Source organism: Notechis scutatus, chromosome 4 (assembly GCF_049901735.1).
Source record: "Notechis scutatus isolate UNSWTSFEM ecotype Mainland chromosome 4, rNotScu1.2, whole genome shotgun sequence".
NCBI classification, from domain to species: domain Eukaryota; kingdom Metazoa; phylum Chordata; class Lepidosauria; order Squamata; family Elapidae; genus Notechis; species Notechis scutatus.
This window is the reverse complement of record NC_142012.1, coordinates 4,035,806-4,052,255: the sequence shown is the minus strand read 5'-3', so window position 1 is coordinate 4,052,255 and position 16,450 is coordinate 4,035,806.

Sequence of the window (16,450 nt, the reverse complement as noted above, 5' to 3'; positions counted from 1 at the left end):
TTGGCTCATGCATTTAACTGCTATTAATAAAATACTTAGCTGTGGACATGCAAATATGTTCTTCTCATTTGGGGCTATGTTTAATTCCTGTATTTTTTTTTTTTAAAAAAAACCCATTACTTTGGACTTTTATAGGCATGTGGAATTAATTTACATATATAAACCCTTTTATTAAAGAATGAAAGCAGATGGGACTTATAAAAAGGAAAGAAAGAAAATGAAAAACAATACAGAAATGTAGAAATAAAAAAATATTTTTGAATGACAAATGTTGTAATTAGTTCATAATGCTGCAAAGCTGCATGCTTCAGAGAAGAGGCGAAAAGGGGGGACATTTTTCTTTGGGATTAAAATACTGTCCAGTTAGAAGGGAGGCCAACTTTTTGGGGAGAAGAAGTTTTGTGAGGACAATGCTGGAAAAAGTGAATGCTTTGGAATCTTGGCCGAATGGATGAAAAAAAATGGCTCTCCCTCCCAAACATCCGTCTTGCAGGATTCTTTCCTGGCACAAGGGCAAACCTTTGTATGAAAAACGGAAGCTAAAATCAGAACAAAGGGGGCGGGAGAGAGTGGAGTCATTTGTGCCAATCACAGATCATTTCCCCCACTAGGGATCTTGGACAACTTCTAGAGTCATCAAAACATGATGGTGCCAAAATCCGCGATGAGAACAAATAATAATTTTTTTAAAAACCAGTCCAGTTGACATTTGAAAGAAGAAGGAAAAACCATCTTTGAGACAACTACCAGTCAATGACTACTTCAGCTTCAACTGCAACAATACAAGCTACAAACTCAATGTAAACCGCTCCAAACTTGATTGCAGGAAGTACGACTTCAGCCACAGAGTGGTCAATACCTGGAATGCCCTACCTGACTCTGTTGTGACATCCTCTAACGTCCACTCCTTTAACTTCAAACCATCCACTATTGACCTCACCCCATTCCTAAGAGGTCTGCAAGGGGCGTGCATAAGTGCACCATTGTGCCTACCATCCTATTGTCCCTATTTATTCATACCTGTTTCCTGTATTCTTACTTGAGTTTATACTTATACCTATTATCTTGTAAGTGATTGACAAATCAAATCTAATAAATAAATAAAACTATGAGCAGGATTACTGAGAAGCTCCATAGACATGGGATGAAAACAGACTTTACCAGGAGCAGATTAATAGAGGGATAGAATCAAGATCATGTGAAGAGTTAGTATCCCTTTATAAGGCCTTCGTAAGGCCACACTTGGCATCCTGCATCCAGTTTTGGTCACCATGATATAAAAAGGGTGTTGGGACTCTAGAAAGAGTGCAGAGAAGACCAACAAAGATGATTAGGGGGCTGGAGGCTAAAACATATAAAGAACAGTTGCTGGAACTGGGTTTGATGGGTTTAATGAAAAGGAAGATGACACGATAGCAGTATTCCAGCAATATTCCAGTATAGCAGTATTTGAGGGGCTGCCCCAAAGAAGAGGGAGTCAAGCTATTCTCCAAAGCACCTGAAGGCAGGACAAGAAGCAATGGGGGGAAACTAACCCAGGAGAGAAGCAACCTGCAAGTTAGGAGAAACTTCCTGACAGTGAGACCAATTAACAGTGGAACTTACTTGTCTCCAGAAGTTGTGGGTGCTCCATCAGTGGAGGTTTTTAAGAAGAATCCATTTGTCTGGAGTGGTATAAAGTCACCTGCTTCAGCAGGGGGTTGGACTAGAAGACCTCCAGGGTCCTTTCCAACTCTGTTATTCTGTTATTTGCATTGCTTTGACAACAGCTCCTGGATGCTATAAGGGTAAAGGGGGTGCCCTGATTCTTTGTGCCTGATATCTTTAAACAAAGGCACATCAAATATTCCTTACACAGTAGAATTCCTCCTCCTCCTGCCATCCTGGCATGTTTCTGTGAGAATCCTTTTGGTAGATAAATATAACCAAAGACCTTTCAAAACGCTGGTATGGTTTTAGACAGCAAAGAAAAAACAAAACATTTGCATTCTATCAGTGGACTAGTCAGAGTTTCCACGCAGAAAGAGTTGTTCTTCACTAAACAACATGACAAGCAGCTTCAGCAAAAGAAGATCATTAAAGCAACAATCCTACTGTGTGAAACAAACAGTATTATACCACCTAGCAGATCCAACTTCCATCTGCAGCCTGGAAGTGCGGTTATAAAAAGCTTACCGTTGCACACATTTTGCCCCAGTAAATACAGCCCCAGTTCCTGAAATATCTTGGTCCAACCCAAATGGTAGCATAGCTTTTCAGCGTGGAATGCAGAGTAGAACTGCCACAAGGTCTCGTGGACTTGGATGCGTATTGAAAAAGCTAAACAGGGTCAGATGAGTTTAGATAATGCCTGAATAGGAGACAGAACTAATCCAGACTGGGAGGGAAGGAGGGAGGGAGGGAGAGACAGAGACAGAGGTTGTACAAACCAACAACGAGTACCGGGACAAAATGTTTGTGTCCAAATGTGCTGAGTACCAAATTTGATGCATTTCAAAGCAGTTGAGCACAAGGTACCACTGCACTGGTAGTCTCCCCCACGGTCTCAGGGTGGGCTCTAATTCATAAAATAATATGATAAATAATAAAAATGAGATCAGAGTAATCAACACTTAAGCAATACAGCTCATCAGTCTGGAACCCACATTACGTATCTGATATTAACGCAGTTGAGAAAGTCCAGAAATATTTCACAAGAAGAGTTTTCCACTCCTCTACTTGTTGCAGAATATTTTATGCCACCAGACTTGAAATTCGAGACCTAGAAAACCTTGAATTACGCTGTCTTTGGTCTGATCTAAGTATGGCATATAAAATCATACATTGCAATGTCCTACCTGTCAATGAATACTTCAGCTTCAACCACAACAACACAAGAGCAAACAATAGATACAAACTCAAGGTTAATCGCACCAAACTTGATTGCAGGAAATATGACTTCAGCAACAGGGTGGTCAATGTCTGGAATCCTCTACCTGACTCTGTGGTTTCTTCCCCAAACCCCCAAAACTTTCACCTTAGACTGTCTACTATTGACCTCACCCCTTTCCTAAGAGGTCTGTAGGGGGTATGCATAAGCGCACCAACATGCCTACCGTCCCTGTTCTATTGTTTCTTTTATTTTTCTTATATGTATCCATGTATGTTTTTACTTATACCTATTATCTTGTAAGCAATTGACAAACCAAATAAAATAAATAAATAAATAAAATCGAAACAGCCATACATTGTAATAAATGTTTCGAATTTTAAGTTGCCTAGAATCATTTACTGACCTGGGCAGCTGTAGAAAACAAAGAAATAATTAAATGAAAATAAATATGGGTTATTTGTCAAGCAGGAGATTCAGGCACTTCGAATGGGTATAAAGATTTATTGCCAGCTTGAGCTCTCTCCAAGAATCCCATTGGCCATTAAGGGAAATGAGCGGGAGATAAGAGGGGCATTCCAGGTGGGCTGGACTTACATCTCTTGCAGGCACACAGGGACTCGTGACTTATGACACGTTTGACCTCTCCCTCCCTTGGGCTCAGCCTGGTCATTTACTACATCATCTTTGACTTGTGACCAGAATGGAGCCTCAAATTTCAGTTGTTGGTCATTGTGGTCATATGTCAGGGCACCACGGTAGTTAAATGACTCCTATTATCTTCTCTGCCACCCCATCAGGAGACCCCATCCCTTCTAAAGAAAAGTTAGAAGCCACCAAGTTGTATCCTCCGGTTTCATCTCTCGTTCTTGGTGCTCTCAAATCTGCTTCTGCAGGAATAAGGGGTTGAATTCTTAAACATCCTTTGTAGGGATGCAGTTCAAACTGCTGGTGTTTGCCAAACTCTAATAACATTTTTGTACCCCATCCTAAAAAGCAGAACCTGATCCTCTCTTAGTTCTTTCATTACACTGAGCGAATGAGGGTCAATGCAGGACAGCGAAGAAGAGAGATTAAAACTTCATGTTTATCAAACTGAGCTGGATATTTAAGTTTTGCTTTGGAAGAGCTACCTTTGATGTAGCTGAACAAATTATTCCTCTATCCCTAAATAAAATAAGACATGTCGTGGAATAAATAAGATAAAGCCCGCCAAGGAATAAACAGCCTAATGCATGCATCAGAATATTCATGACTCCACCGTCAGCACTACCAATAGGATTAAATGAGAAAATAAAAATCCGAGGACAAATTACAAGGGTTAGCACAGAAAAAAATACATGAGTGATGATCAGGAACAACAATAAAACATGTTCCAAATTTGAAGTAACTATAAAGTTAGCTAACCATGTACTCACTGAACATCAGAATAGAAGGGACCTCGAAGGTCTTCTAGTCCAGCCCCTTGCTCAGGCAGGAGGCCCTGTATCATTTCAGACAAGGGGCTCTCCGGTCTCTTCTTGAAAGCCTCCAGGGATGAAGCAGCCACAACTTCTGGAGGCAACTTCTGTACCCATTGGTTGATTGTTCTCACCGTTAGGAAGTTTCTCCTCAATTCCATCCATTGTTTCTTGTCTTTCCTTCTGGTCCTTTGGAAAATAAATGGACCCCCTCCTCTTTGGGGCAGCCCCTCCAATACTGGAATACATGCCCCTCCCCCCCGTCCTTCTGGCCAAACCCAAATCCCGCAACTGTTCTTCATGTTTTAGTCTCCAGGCCTTTGATCGTCTTAGTTGCTCTTCTCTGTTACTTTTTCCAAAGTCTCAACATCTTTTTTGTAATGTCCATCAAAACCGGATGTCGCATTCTAGGTGTGACCTTACTAAGGCTTTATGAAGCGGTACTAATCCTTCATGTCATTTTGCTTCTATGCTTCTGTTTAGACAACCGAGGATCATATTAGCTTTATTGGCTGCTGCTGCTGCTGCTGCACACGGCCGGCTCCTGTATCAGGGATCGTCCCCTGGGACTCCAAGGTCCCCCTCCCAGGGACGGTTTCTGAGCCAGTTTCGCCTAATCCCTAGTTGTACCTTTGGTTTCTCCTGCCCCTACATCACTCCATCTGGAAAAGCCTTAGGAGATACACAGTCGTACGACCACAACTGGGACCAAAATCTTCATTGCCAAGCAAGGCCACTTTGCAGCCATTTTGCAAACTTTCTTGCCACAGTTGTTAAATGAACCGTGCAGTCATGAAGCGGATCTGGCTTCCCCCATCGACTCTGTTTGAGGGGAGCCAGATGGGGAGGTTGCAAATGGTGATCCCAGGACAGTGCAACAGTCATAAAATACAGGCCAGTTGCCAAGCACCTGAATTTTGGTCACAAGGCCGTGGGGACGCTGCAACGGTCTTAAGATGAAAACTGGTCATAAGTCACTTTTTTCAATGTCGTCGTAACTTTGTATGGTCACTAAACAAATATTTTAAGTTGAGGACAACCTGTATTGGCTACTGGCCTCTTAATTAAACCGTATTCTGCATCGGTAACGAGCTAACAAGCGGTGCTCTCTCTCAAGCTTTAATGTGGAATAAAATGAGGACAGCGATCTCGGATATTTTTGTTCCCTTTCCACTGAATAGCACCTGGTGGAGGTAGATGAATGCAGACAGGTGCTTTTAAATCTTGGCAAATATTTCACCAAGATCAAGCTGTTTAACTGGTCACAGGCATGGAGACGTTGCTATGGTGAACACAGATCTGACCATCTTTTGAAAGGTCTTTAAACCAGTGCCTCAAAATGGCTCAGGTAAGAGTTCACAGGTACGGAGACCGGGTGAAGCATCCCCACTAAATAACTGATGTTAAATTTTAATGGACGGTTTCCATTCTACAACTAGTTTACCTCATGGTTTCTCAGCCTTGGTGGGCTTCTATTCCCGGATTTCCCCAGCCGACCAATTCTGGGAGTTGAAGTCTACGCATCTTAAAAGTTGCCAAGGACGAGAAACCCTCGCTTATTTCATGGCGGCTTATGGCTGTGTCCTACTTTGGAGTACTGAAGAAGCTCCTGTTTTGCAAGCCATCTTTCAATTTAATTTACTGTATTTCTTATTCATCAAATGTATGTTGGTGCGCATCTCATGGAAAGTCACCGTGTTCAACAATTCGGGACATCTCGACTCGTCTCACCTCAGAAATGCACGAACGAGAAATGGGAGAAATCATTAATTTAATATTTTAAAAATTGAACAGCTTTCATGAAATATAGATTTATATAGTTCTAGCCCAGCATCGGGCCACGTTAATGGCAGAGATGTTTCCGACCAGCAAACCACTCTGTGTGCAAGTTGGTCCCTGTAGAAGATGGTCAGTGGTTGGAATAGAGCCACGTTAGCGGTGAATATCCTAGTCCTCAGAGAGAAACCCCTATTTTCCCATGTAATCTTTGGTTCTCACCAGACCAGCACAAAGTCTGTTTAAACTTCTCCAGGCCATCCATTCCTTCTCCGCAACTCTCGGCTGCTCCTCAAGCAGTTTTATCCAATTCTGAAGATATTTGACTTGAGATATCCATCTTTCTAATCCTTCTGTTTGAAGTGCAGTTCCAATTTCCTCGGGGCAAATTGGAACTCCTTTTGGATTTCAGTCTTTTTGTAGGGAGTACTTGGCCAAACAGGCATGTCAGATCACATAACAGATTAACAGAAAAGGAGAATTAGAAGGGACCTTGGAGGTCTTCTAGTCTACCCCCTTGCTCAAGCAGAAAACCCTGTATCATTTCAGACAAATGGCTGTCCAGTCTCTTCTTAAAAACCTCCAGTGATGAAGGAAACCCACAACTCCTGGTGGCAGGCTGTTCCACTGGTTAATTGTCCTCACAGTTAGGAAGTTTCTCCTTAATTCCAGGTTGCTTCTCTCCTTGATCAGTTTCCATCCGTTGCTTCTTGTCCTGCCCTCAGGGGCTTTGGAGAATAGTTTGACTCCCTCTTCTTTGTGGCAGCCCCTCAAATACTGGAAAGCTGCTCTCCTGTCTCCCCTGGTCCTTCTCTTCACTAGACTAGCCAGGCCCAGTTCATGCAACCGTTCATCGTAGGTTTTAGCCTCCAGTCCCCTAATCTTCTCTGCACTCTTTCTAGAGTCTCCACATCTTTTTTATATCATGGTGACCAAAACTGGATGCAGGATTCCAAGTGTGGCCTTACCAAGTCCTTATAAAGTGGTACTAACACTTCACGTGGTCTTGATTCTGTCCCTCTGTTAATTTAGCTTAGGATTGCATTGGGGTTTTTGGCTGCCGTATAAGGTAACACCTGTCCATATTCTATGTATTGTGCCACACTCCTTCGGACCCCGATGGGGCTATTGAATAGATCCAAGACACACTGTAGCTCTTTTATCTTTCTTCCCAGATGTTAAATCACCCCCTTCTATATTGCCCACTACAATTACAATGGCATTTCCTCCAATCAAAGGTTTATTAAAATAAAAGACAATTTCTCTCTTCGCTTCTGTTGATCAACCAGTTAAAATAATCTGGAAGGCATTGCTGGATTCGGCCCATGCAGGATCAGGAGAAAAAAAAAATATTATCTACCAATTCCCAATGGAAAAAGAAGACACAAAGGTGAAGGAAGGAAAATAGAAAAAAAGGATTATAGTAGATGAAAATGTTATGCGTCCTCTCATCTACGCCCAGCAGAGTGAATCTGCAGATGTATAGTAGCTTGGTATTTTATCTTGAATCAGTCTTGTTAACTGTAAACACTTTTCCCCCCCCATCAATACCTGGCAAGAATTGCCTGTGAAATCTCAGAATAAACTTCCTTGTTTAATAGTTGGATTACAGTTGAGGAAATTAAAGAGACTAATGCTGCTAAAGAAATTTGCCACCTGTAAAATCAGAGACAAGTCACACCAATCAGCCCTAGAAGTTAATTGGATTTTTAAAACACAGATTAAATTCAGTTTTCTTCTTTGAATCCAGTGACTTCATAATTCAGGACTGATCACTCAAAGGAAATGTGTATGTATGAACATATCAAACCTACAGTAATATGTAGGAAACTAGTGTAGTGTGTGAGGCTGTTTAGAAAGTTGTGTTTAAACTGCCATATTTGCCTGGGACATGGACAAAATTGGTGAGGAGATATGGCACTTTCAAGCTATACCTGTGTAAAGGTATAGGCAGCTAAGGGGATTAGTCTATGATGTAGTAAGAGTAGTAAGCTTTTAGTCTTTTTGTTCCCAAAACACCTCCACACCAGAAACACCCAGGTGAGTATAGATTAACTCCAAGGTTTACATCAGACCAACAAGAAAGAAGTAAAAATGCCCCAGTCAAGGAACTGCCAAACAAACTAACAGTAAACAGCCCCAATCTTTAAGACTATCCTGACATGGCAAGCCACTAGAATATAAACTGAGAGCAAACCTCACTCCTGATGATGTTACCTAGTTGGGTAATGAAATGTCTGCAAGAAAAGTATCAGGCTCAAAGAGCATCATGGACCCCTCATTTGAAATCTGAGCTACAAATATTTTAGTTTATTTGTAAAGTGTCAGTGTGATATATGTGCAGGTCTAACCAGTGGGGCCTTTTGCAATTACAGATGAAAATCTTATCAATGCACAAATTTTCTAAGTGTCATTTAATATTTTTTGGTATGATCTCCATTGTGTGGATAACCATGGGACCACCATTTCTGGTTTATACTGTAATTTTCCATTTTTCCATTTTTAGATCTTGATACTTTGTGATCTTCTCCAATTCTTTATCTTCTATTCTATTATCCCCTGATGTTGCCAGATCAATATTCCACACTCTCTACTTTTCAACAAGAAAAGTGTCTATCAGCCAAGACATTATCAATCTTTATTCAGAAATTCCACATTCTCAATTTCTTTTTCAACTATATGTCCCCATCAATGTTTCATTATTGGTACATGATAACTTTTACAGATGTTCCAATGAATCATTTGGGCGACTGTGTTATATCGTTGTTTACAATCAGGTTGTGCAATCTTCTTGCACAAACTGAATGTATGATATACTGTTTCTTCTGCTTCTTTGCACAAATGCACTTTGAATCACTTGATGAGTTCTCCATGCTGGCCTTATTTGCATTAGTTTATAATAATTAAAAAAAACAAAATTATGAATATAGGTCACCAGACGTTATGCATAGCAACGTTGTCTTATTTAAAATATCTTTGAAAGAGAGTCAAGTACCTGGGTTTCAATGATAAGATGTGCTGTCAAACCATTTCCAGGTGTTATTGGATTATATTCTCAAATATGACATGATATGAAGCTCCAGACCAAAATATTTTTTTAAAGGTATGCAATTATCCCGTAGCTTCAGTAATTTCTTCAGCTGCATTTTCTGGTTCCTGGTAAACTAGTTGGACATGGATTGGTATAGACTACTTTCTTTATAATTCTCTTAGTATTTATTTAGTAGAGTTCCTTGAATTTCAGCCTGGCCTAACTCTCTGGGCTAGCTCTAAATCTTAAAGAACCTAATACAGAATCTAAACTTTTGGGCTCAGCGTGTTGAAAATTCCAAAATTGCTTAACTTGATTCTGCTGATGTGTGATACACACACACACACACACACACACACACACACACACACACACAAACCAAGGAAAGAGATACAAATTTTCCAAATGTATCTTTTTAAAAATGTAGTCCAATCATGTGTGATGTTAGCTAATATACAATTACAAAAGTGAAATTGGAGTCAAACACATTCATTTTGAGAGTTGTGCTTCCAGGAATAGTTGTTGGGTGTTCGTCAACGCTGACTAATCCAAAATGTCATGGTGTGTCACTTTTGATACAGAGATTACAAGACAGATGGTTGGAAGCAAGAGGCTGACTCTGTAAACCGCTTAGAGAGGGCTGTGAAGCACTGTGAAGCGGGATATAAGTCTGAGGGCTGTTACTATGGCTTTCTCAAGATCTAGGATGTTATAGATCAAATATAACATATAACATATAACATATATAACATATATAACATATATAACATATAACATATATAACATATAACATATAACATATAACATATAACATATAACATAATATATATGTTTTCTTAAGTTTTCGCGGGTACTTACATGTATGGTATTCAGCTTTGTTTGGGTATTTTCCCACATCATTATAGTTGTGCTTTTATAGTTGTAGCAACGTTTTGGCAGAATCTCATCTGCCATCATCAGGCTTCTGTATTGTGTTCGTCTGTGAGTCAGACTTTTACAGTTGTTTCAGTTTTAAATTTGGGGCTAGCCTACTGCTGTGCCAGAATGGTTTTTTCTTCATCCTGATTGGTTGGGAGTTTTGGTCTGTGTTTATTGGTCTCAGAGTTTGCTGTGTTCTGCTTGATTGGTGTTTCTAATATCTTCTGTCTGTTTTGTGGCTTTTTTTGTCTTGATTGGCTGGCAACATTGTGTTCATGTATTGGAGGCTTTTAGTGCAGCTTGGCTCCGAGTAAATGGACGGCTATCATTTATTAGGAAGCTAGGTTTCATCTGGGTGTCTGGTTGGGCTGTGTTTGAGCTGGAGGTATCGGGGGGGTCTGTTTGTGCCCAGGTGTTTGCCTGGCTTGTGGTGTGGAGATTTTTTTGTTTGTGAGTGCAGGCTTCCAAATGATTGACAGCCTGGTGGAATCATCTCTTCTATTCATGCTTTCAGGTCTTTTTTCAATCTCTATGGCTTCTCTGATAATTCTGTGTCTGGGGTTTTCTATAGTGGCTAGGGTTTTGGTGCCATTGAAGTAGATGCCATGACCTGTGGCTTCCATGTGTTGGACTAGTGAGGAAGTGTGTTCCAGCTTTTTGACTGCATTTTTGTGTTCATCCAGGCGGGTACTTATTCTTCTATTGGTCTGTCCAATGTATGTGGCTGGGCATGATGCACAAGGGACTTCGTATATGCCTTGGTTTTCCAGGTCAATTTTATCTTTGGGGTTGCTAAGGATGGCTGCTATTTTTCTGTCTGTTTTGAAGGCAGTCTTGATGTGATGCCTGTGTAGTATCTTACTGATTTTGTCTGTAGTACCTCTTATGTAGGGCAGGACAGCTGTTCCATAGGTCTGTTCATCTTCTAGGTCTCCATTATGTCCCAGTGTGTTTTTGTGGATCAAGCCAGTGATTTTGCTTTTGTGGAAGCCGTTGGCTGTCAGTACTTTAGTCAGGGTGCATAGTTCAGCCTTAATGTGTGTCTTGTCTGCCAGGCGTTTGGTTCTGGTAATTAGTGTTTTAGCCACGGAGTTTATCTGTGCTGGGTGGTGGTGGGATTGGGCATTGAGGTAGCAGTTGGTGTGTGTTTTCTTCTGGTATATGGTGTGTCCTAGTGTGCCATCTGTTTTTTTGTAGATTAGTACATCTAGGAATGGTAGTTGTTTGTTTCTGTTTCCATGGTGAACTTGATTTTGGGGTGTGTGCTGTTTAGGTGTGTTAGGAAATTGTTTAGGTTTTCTTTTCCATGGAGCCAAATCACAAATTCGATGTATCTTAACCATAGTTTGGGTTTGTGGGTGACATTAGCCAGGGCTCTGGATTCGAATTCTTCCATGAACAGGTTAGCAATGACAGGTGACAGTGGTGATCCCATAGGGGCTCCTTCAATTTGCTTGTATCTTTGTCCTTTGTATATGAAATATGTGTTGGTTAAGCAGTGTTCTGTTAATTCCATAAGGTGTTTAGCTGCTTGGTATTTATTTTTGATGATTTCAAGAGTTTCTTTTATCGGGACTTGAGTGAATAGTGAAACCATGTCGAATATTTACAAGCAGATCTTTTTGTTCCATGTGTAGATCTTTGATCATTTCCAAGAAGTGGTATGAGTTTTGTACATGTGAAGCTGCTGTTTCAGCATGGGGCTGTAGCTGCTTTGCTACGTGTTTAGCTAGGTTTTGTAGTGGTGCTCCTCTGGAACTGACTATGGGTCTGAGAGGTATGCCTTCTTTGTGTATTTTAGGGAGGCCGTATAGTTTGGGGCATCTGGAAGATTTTTCTCTTGGGATGATCGTCTGTTGGATCTCTTTGCTCATGTGGCTGGTTAAATTTTCTTCTTGGTTATTTTTTTCAGATATGTGGTTGGGTCCGTGTTTATGGGTTTGTATGTGGAGTCTTGGAGTAGGTCTGTCAATTTTGTTTCGTAGTCTTTTCTATCCATTACTACTGTGGCATTCCCTTTGTCTGCTGAAAGTATGATTATGCTGCTATCCTGTTTTAGGGCTTGCAGGGCTTTTAGTTCTTCTTTGTGCAAGTTGCTTTTGGGTGGTTTGCTTGTGCATAGGATGTTAGCCATCCATTTACTCGGAGCCAAGCTGCACTAAAAGCCTCCAATACAGGAAACACAATGTTGCCAGCCAATCAAGACAAAAAAAGCCACAAAACAGACAGAAGATATTAGAAATACCAATCAAGCAGAACACAGCAAACTCTGAGACCAATAAACACAGACCAAGACTCCCAACCAATCAGGATGAAGAAAAAACCATTCTGGCACAGCAGTAGGCTAGCACCAAATTTAAAACAGAAACGGCTGTGAAAGTCTGACTCACAGACGAACACAATACAGAAGCCTGATGATGGCAGACGAGATTCTGCCGAAACGTTGCTACAACTTTAAAAGCACAACTATAATGACGTGGGAAAATACCCGAACAAAGCTGAATACCATACATACATACATACATACATACATACATACATACATACATACATATAATTATGTGTGCATAAGCACACCAATGTGCCTACCGTCCCTGTCCTATTGTTTCTTTTTTTCCTTATTCATAGCCATTTCATGTATTCATAACTATGTTTATATTTATACCTGTTATCTTATAATTGCTTGACAAAATAAATTAAATAATAAATAAATAAATAAATAAATACATAAATAAATAAATAAATAAATAAATAAATAAATATTTGGCCTGCACTACGCTGCTTGCTATTGATACGTGGCCATCCTACTTTTATATAGAACATGTTACTCTTGGCAAGAACTTTCTGGTCACGTTGCATCCTCATTATCAAAATCCCTCATTGTTCTTAAATTATGCTGTATATCTGCTGCAGCCTGAAGCTAAAACAGTTGAAATTATTGCCACGTTAAACATTTGAACTTTTTCTCCCATTTGCTCTCCGTTAATATTCAATTTAATGGAAAATAAATTGATTTTTGCCCTCGAGAAAGAAAGAAAAACACTTGAGTGGCATTTTCAAAAGGAGAGCTTGGCTTTCTTGCCCTTTTCTTAGTTAGGAGGAGGAACATCTTGATTTTGATCGTGCGGCCCTTTTCTCTCTCTCAGAACTCTGTTTCCTGGATTTCAATTAAGTCACAAACAAAAGCCGTCAAGAGTGAATTTCGTCCATTGTGCTCTTTAAAGCAGGGATCCCCAACCTTTTCGGACGCCGCGCCCGGTTCCGCATCAGCTGGGCGCCGCGCCCGGTACGGCGTCAACTGGCGCCGCCATCTTTTTGACGAAAAGCGCTTCCGGTGGCGTCACCGGAGCGCAAAGATGGCGGCGCCAGCGCTCGGTGAGCTTTTTCGGGTAGAAATGGCTTTCTACCCAGAAAAGCTCACGAGCGCTGCGCCATTCATCTTTTGAAAAAGCGCTCCGGTGAGCTTTCTACCGGAAAAGCTCACCGGAAGCACTTTTTACCAAAAAGATGGCGGCGCCCAGCAACCAGCGGCCCGGTAAGGCTTGTTCCGCGGCCCGGTACCGGTCCGCGGACCGGCGGTTGGGGACCCCTGCTTTAAAGAACAGGATGTATGGACACTCAAGGAAACTGTAGAATAAAAGGGAGACGTGTGCAATAGAAATTCAAGCATCGCAGCCATACTTTCCATAGAGTTTGCCACCATAAAGGAAGGAAGCTCAAGAAATCACCAAAGATTTTTGAGCTTCAATGGGAGAAAGAAAAGACACTTTGGTCTAAAGGAACCTGGGTAGAACGTTGAGGCATCTAGTGCAGCCTTAAGCATGAGAGCCAGCTGGGTGACTCTGAGCCAATCACCAGGAGACAGTGAGTTCTAGTCCTGCCATAGGCATGAAAGCCAGCTGGGTGACTTTGAGCCAATCACTGGGAGACGGTGAGTTCTAGTCCTGCCTTAGGAATGAGAGTTGGCTGGGTCATTTGGGGACAATCGCTAGGATACGGTGAATTCTAGTCCACCAACTGGTGACTTGAGGGCAATCGCCAGGAGATCAAGAGTTCTAGTCCCTCCATTCACTCTTTCTCTCTCTCTCTCAGCCCATCCCATCTCACAGGGCTGGAGACATCCCAATAAAGGAATGATTACAGAATAAATGATCTCAAGGTCAACTAAAGTTTGTCTGAGCTTGTGATCTCAGAGCTCAAATTCATACTGAGATCTATTCAGCTGATTCATATAGCAACAGCAATAGCACTAAGATTTGTATACCTCTTCCCAGTGCTTTCCAGCCCTCTCCAAGTGGTTTACGGAGTCAGCCTCTTATCTCCCAACAATCGGGGTCCTCGTTTGATCCACCTGGGAAGGACGGAAGGCTGAGTCAACCTGGAGCCTGGTGAGATTTGAACTGCTGAATTGCAGGCAGCCGGCAGTCAGCAGAAGGAGCCTGCAATACTGCAGTCTAACCACTGTGCCACCACGGCTCACATAAATAAATAGTGTGACTGTATCAGTCATTTATTGTTGAATTCCCCTGACAAGACTTTCAACAGCCAGTGGTATTTAGGCACATAAACCTTGGTATGATCATGGTTAAATGAATGCTAAAAAGGCTTTCATGAATGCAATAACCTCCTTTCATCTGGAAAATTCTTAAGGTGCTCCTCAATTATTTAAGGTTTGGCAGGGGGAATAGGACCTTTTGAAGATAGAGATAAGGCAAGCTATAAGATAGAATTGAAATAATTTAATTTCCACAGCAAAACCTAAGTACTCCACTTGGTTTTTTAGCACTTAATCAATAGGTCTTTTATAGATAGACATTATAGCCCTATCACAAAAAATGTCTGTAGATAAATGGGAAGGTCGCTTCTACGTTATCTTCAGCAGGGAATCTGCTGGGACTTCGGATGTGGTTCCCTCTTATAATGATCTCACAGATTGACCACCAGTGTTCATAGCTGAGGTTAAAGACCTTATATTGCCCAATTAAAACCAGGTAAAGATCTGATTTTCATCCCGCCAGAATCAATGCAAAGACAATGTTGAGACTTGTTGAAAAAAGTGCAGAGAAGAGCAGCTAAGATGATTAAGGGCCCAGAGACTAAATATGTGACGAACAGTTGCAGGAATTGAATATGTCTAATCTAGAGAAAAGAAGTGTTAGGAGTGACATGTCAGGAGCGTTCCAATATTCGAGGGGCTGCCCCAAAGAAGAGGGAGTCAAGCTATTCTCCAAAGCACCTCAAGGCAGGGCAAGAAACAATGGATGGAAGCTAAGATTCAGTAGTACACAACAAACTACTCCTAAAAGTAAAATCTTATGGTATCTCTGGACAACTGCATAACTGGATAGAAGCATTCCTGTCAAACAGACAACAAATGGTCAAAATTGGGAGCATCCTATCAAATTCGGTACCTGTCAACAGTGGTGTTATCCCAAGGCAGTGTTCTAGGACTAACTTTCTTCATACTCTACATAAATGACCTCTGTGATCATATCAAGAGCAACTGCGTTCTCTTCGCTGATGATATAAAGCTATCAACACCACAGACAATACTGCTACCCTTCAAAAAGACCTCGACTATGTATCAGAATGGTCAAACAAATGGCAACTTCAAATCTCAACAAATAAATGCTCTGTCTTACATATTGGCAAAAAAAATCAGAAAATAAAATACAGGCTGAATAGTCAAGACCTTGTTGATGATCCAAACTCTGTCAAGGACCTTGGAGTACTCATCTCAAATGATCTAAGTGCTAGAGCCCACTGTAACTACATAGCCAAAAAGGCATTTTGTTAACCTAATCTTACGCAGCTTTTTCTCTGGTAATATTACACTACTAACTAGAGCATACAAAACATTTGCTAGACCAATACTCGAATACAGCTCATCAGTCTGGAACCCACATTATGTATCTGATATTAACACAGTTGAGAAAGCCCAGAAATATTTCACAAGAAGAGTTCTCCACTCCTCTACTCGTTGTAGAATACCTTATGCCACCAGACTTGAAATTCTAGTCCTAGAAAACCTTGAACTACACCATCTTCAGTATGGTATATAAAATTATACATTGCAATGACTTACCTGTCAATGAATACTTCAGTTTCAACCATAACAACACAAGAGCACACAATAGATACAAACTCAAGGTTAACCGCACCAAACCTGATTGCAGGAAATATGACTTTAGTAACAGAGTGGTCAATGTCTGGAATCCTCTACCTGACTCTGGGGTTTCTTCCCCAAACCCCCAAAACTTTAACCTTAGACTTTCTACTATTGACCTCACCCCTTTCCTAAGAGGTCTGTAGGGGGCATGCATAAGTGCACCAATGTGTCATGCCCCTGGTGAAGACTGACTCTGAGGAAGAGGAGGAACAGCCAACAGGGAGTGG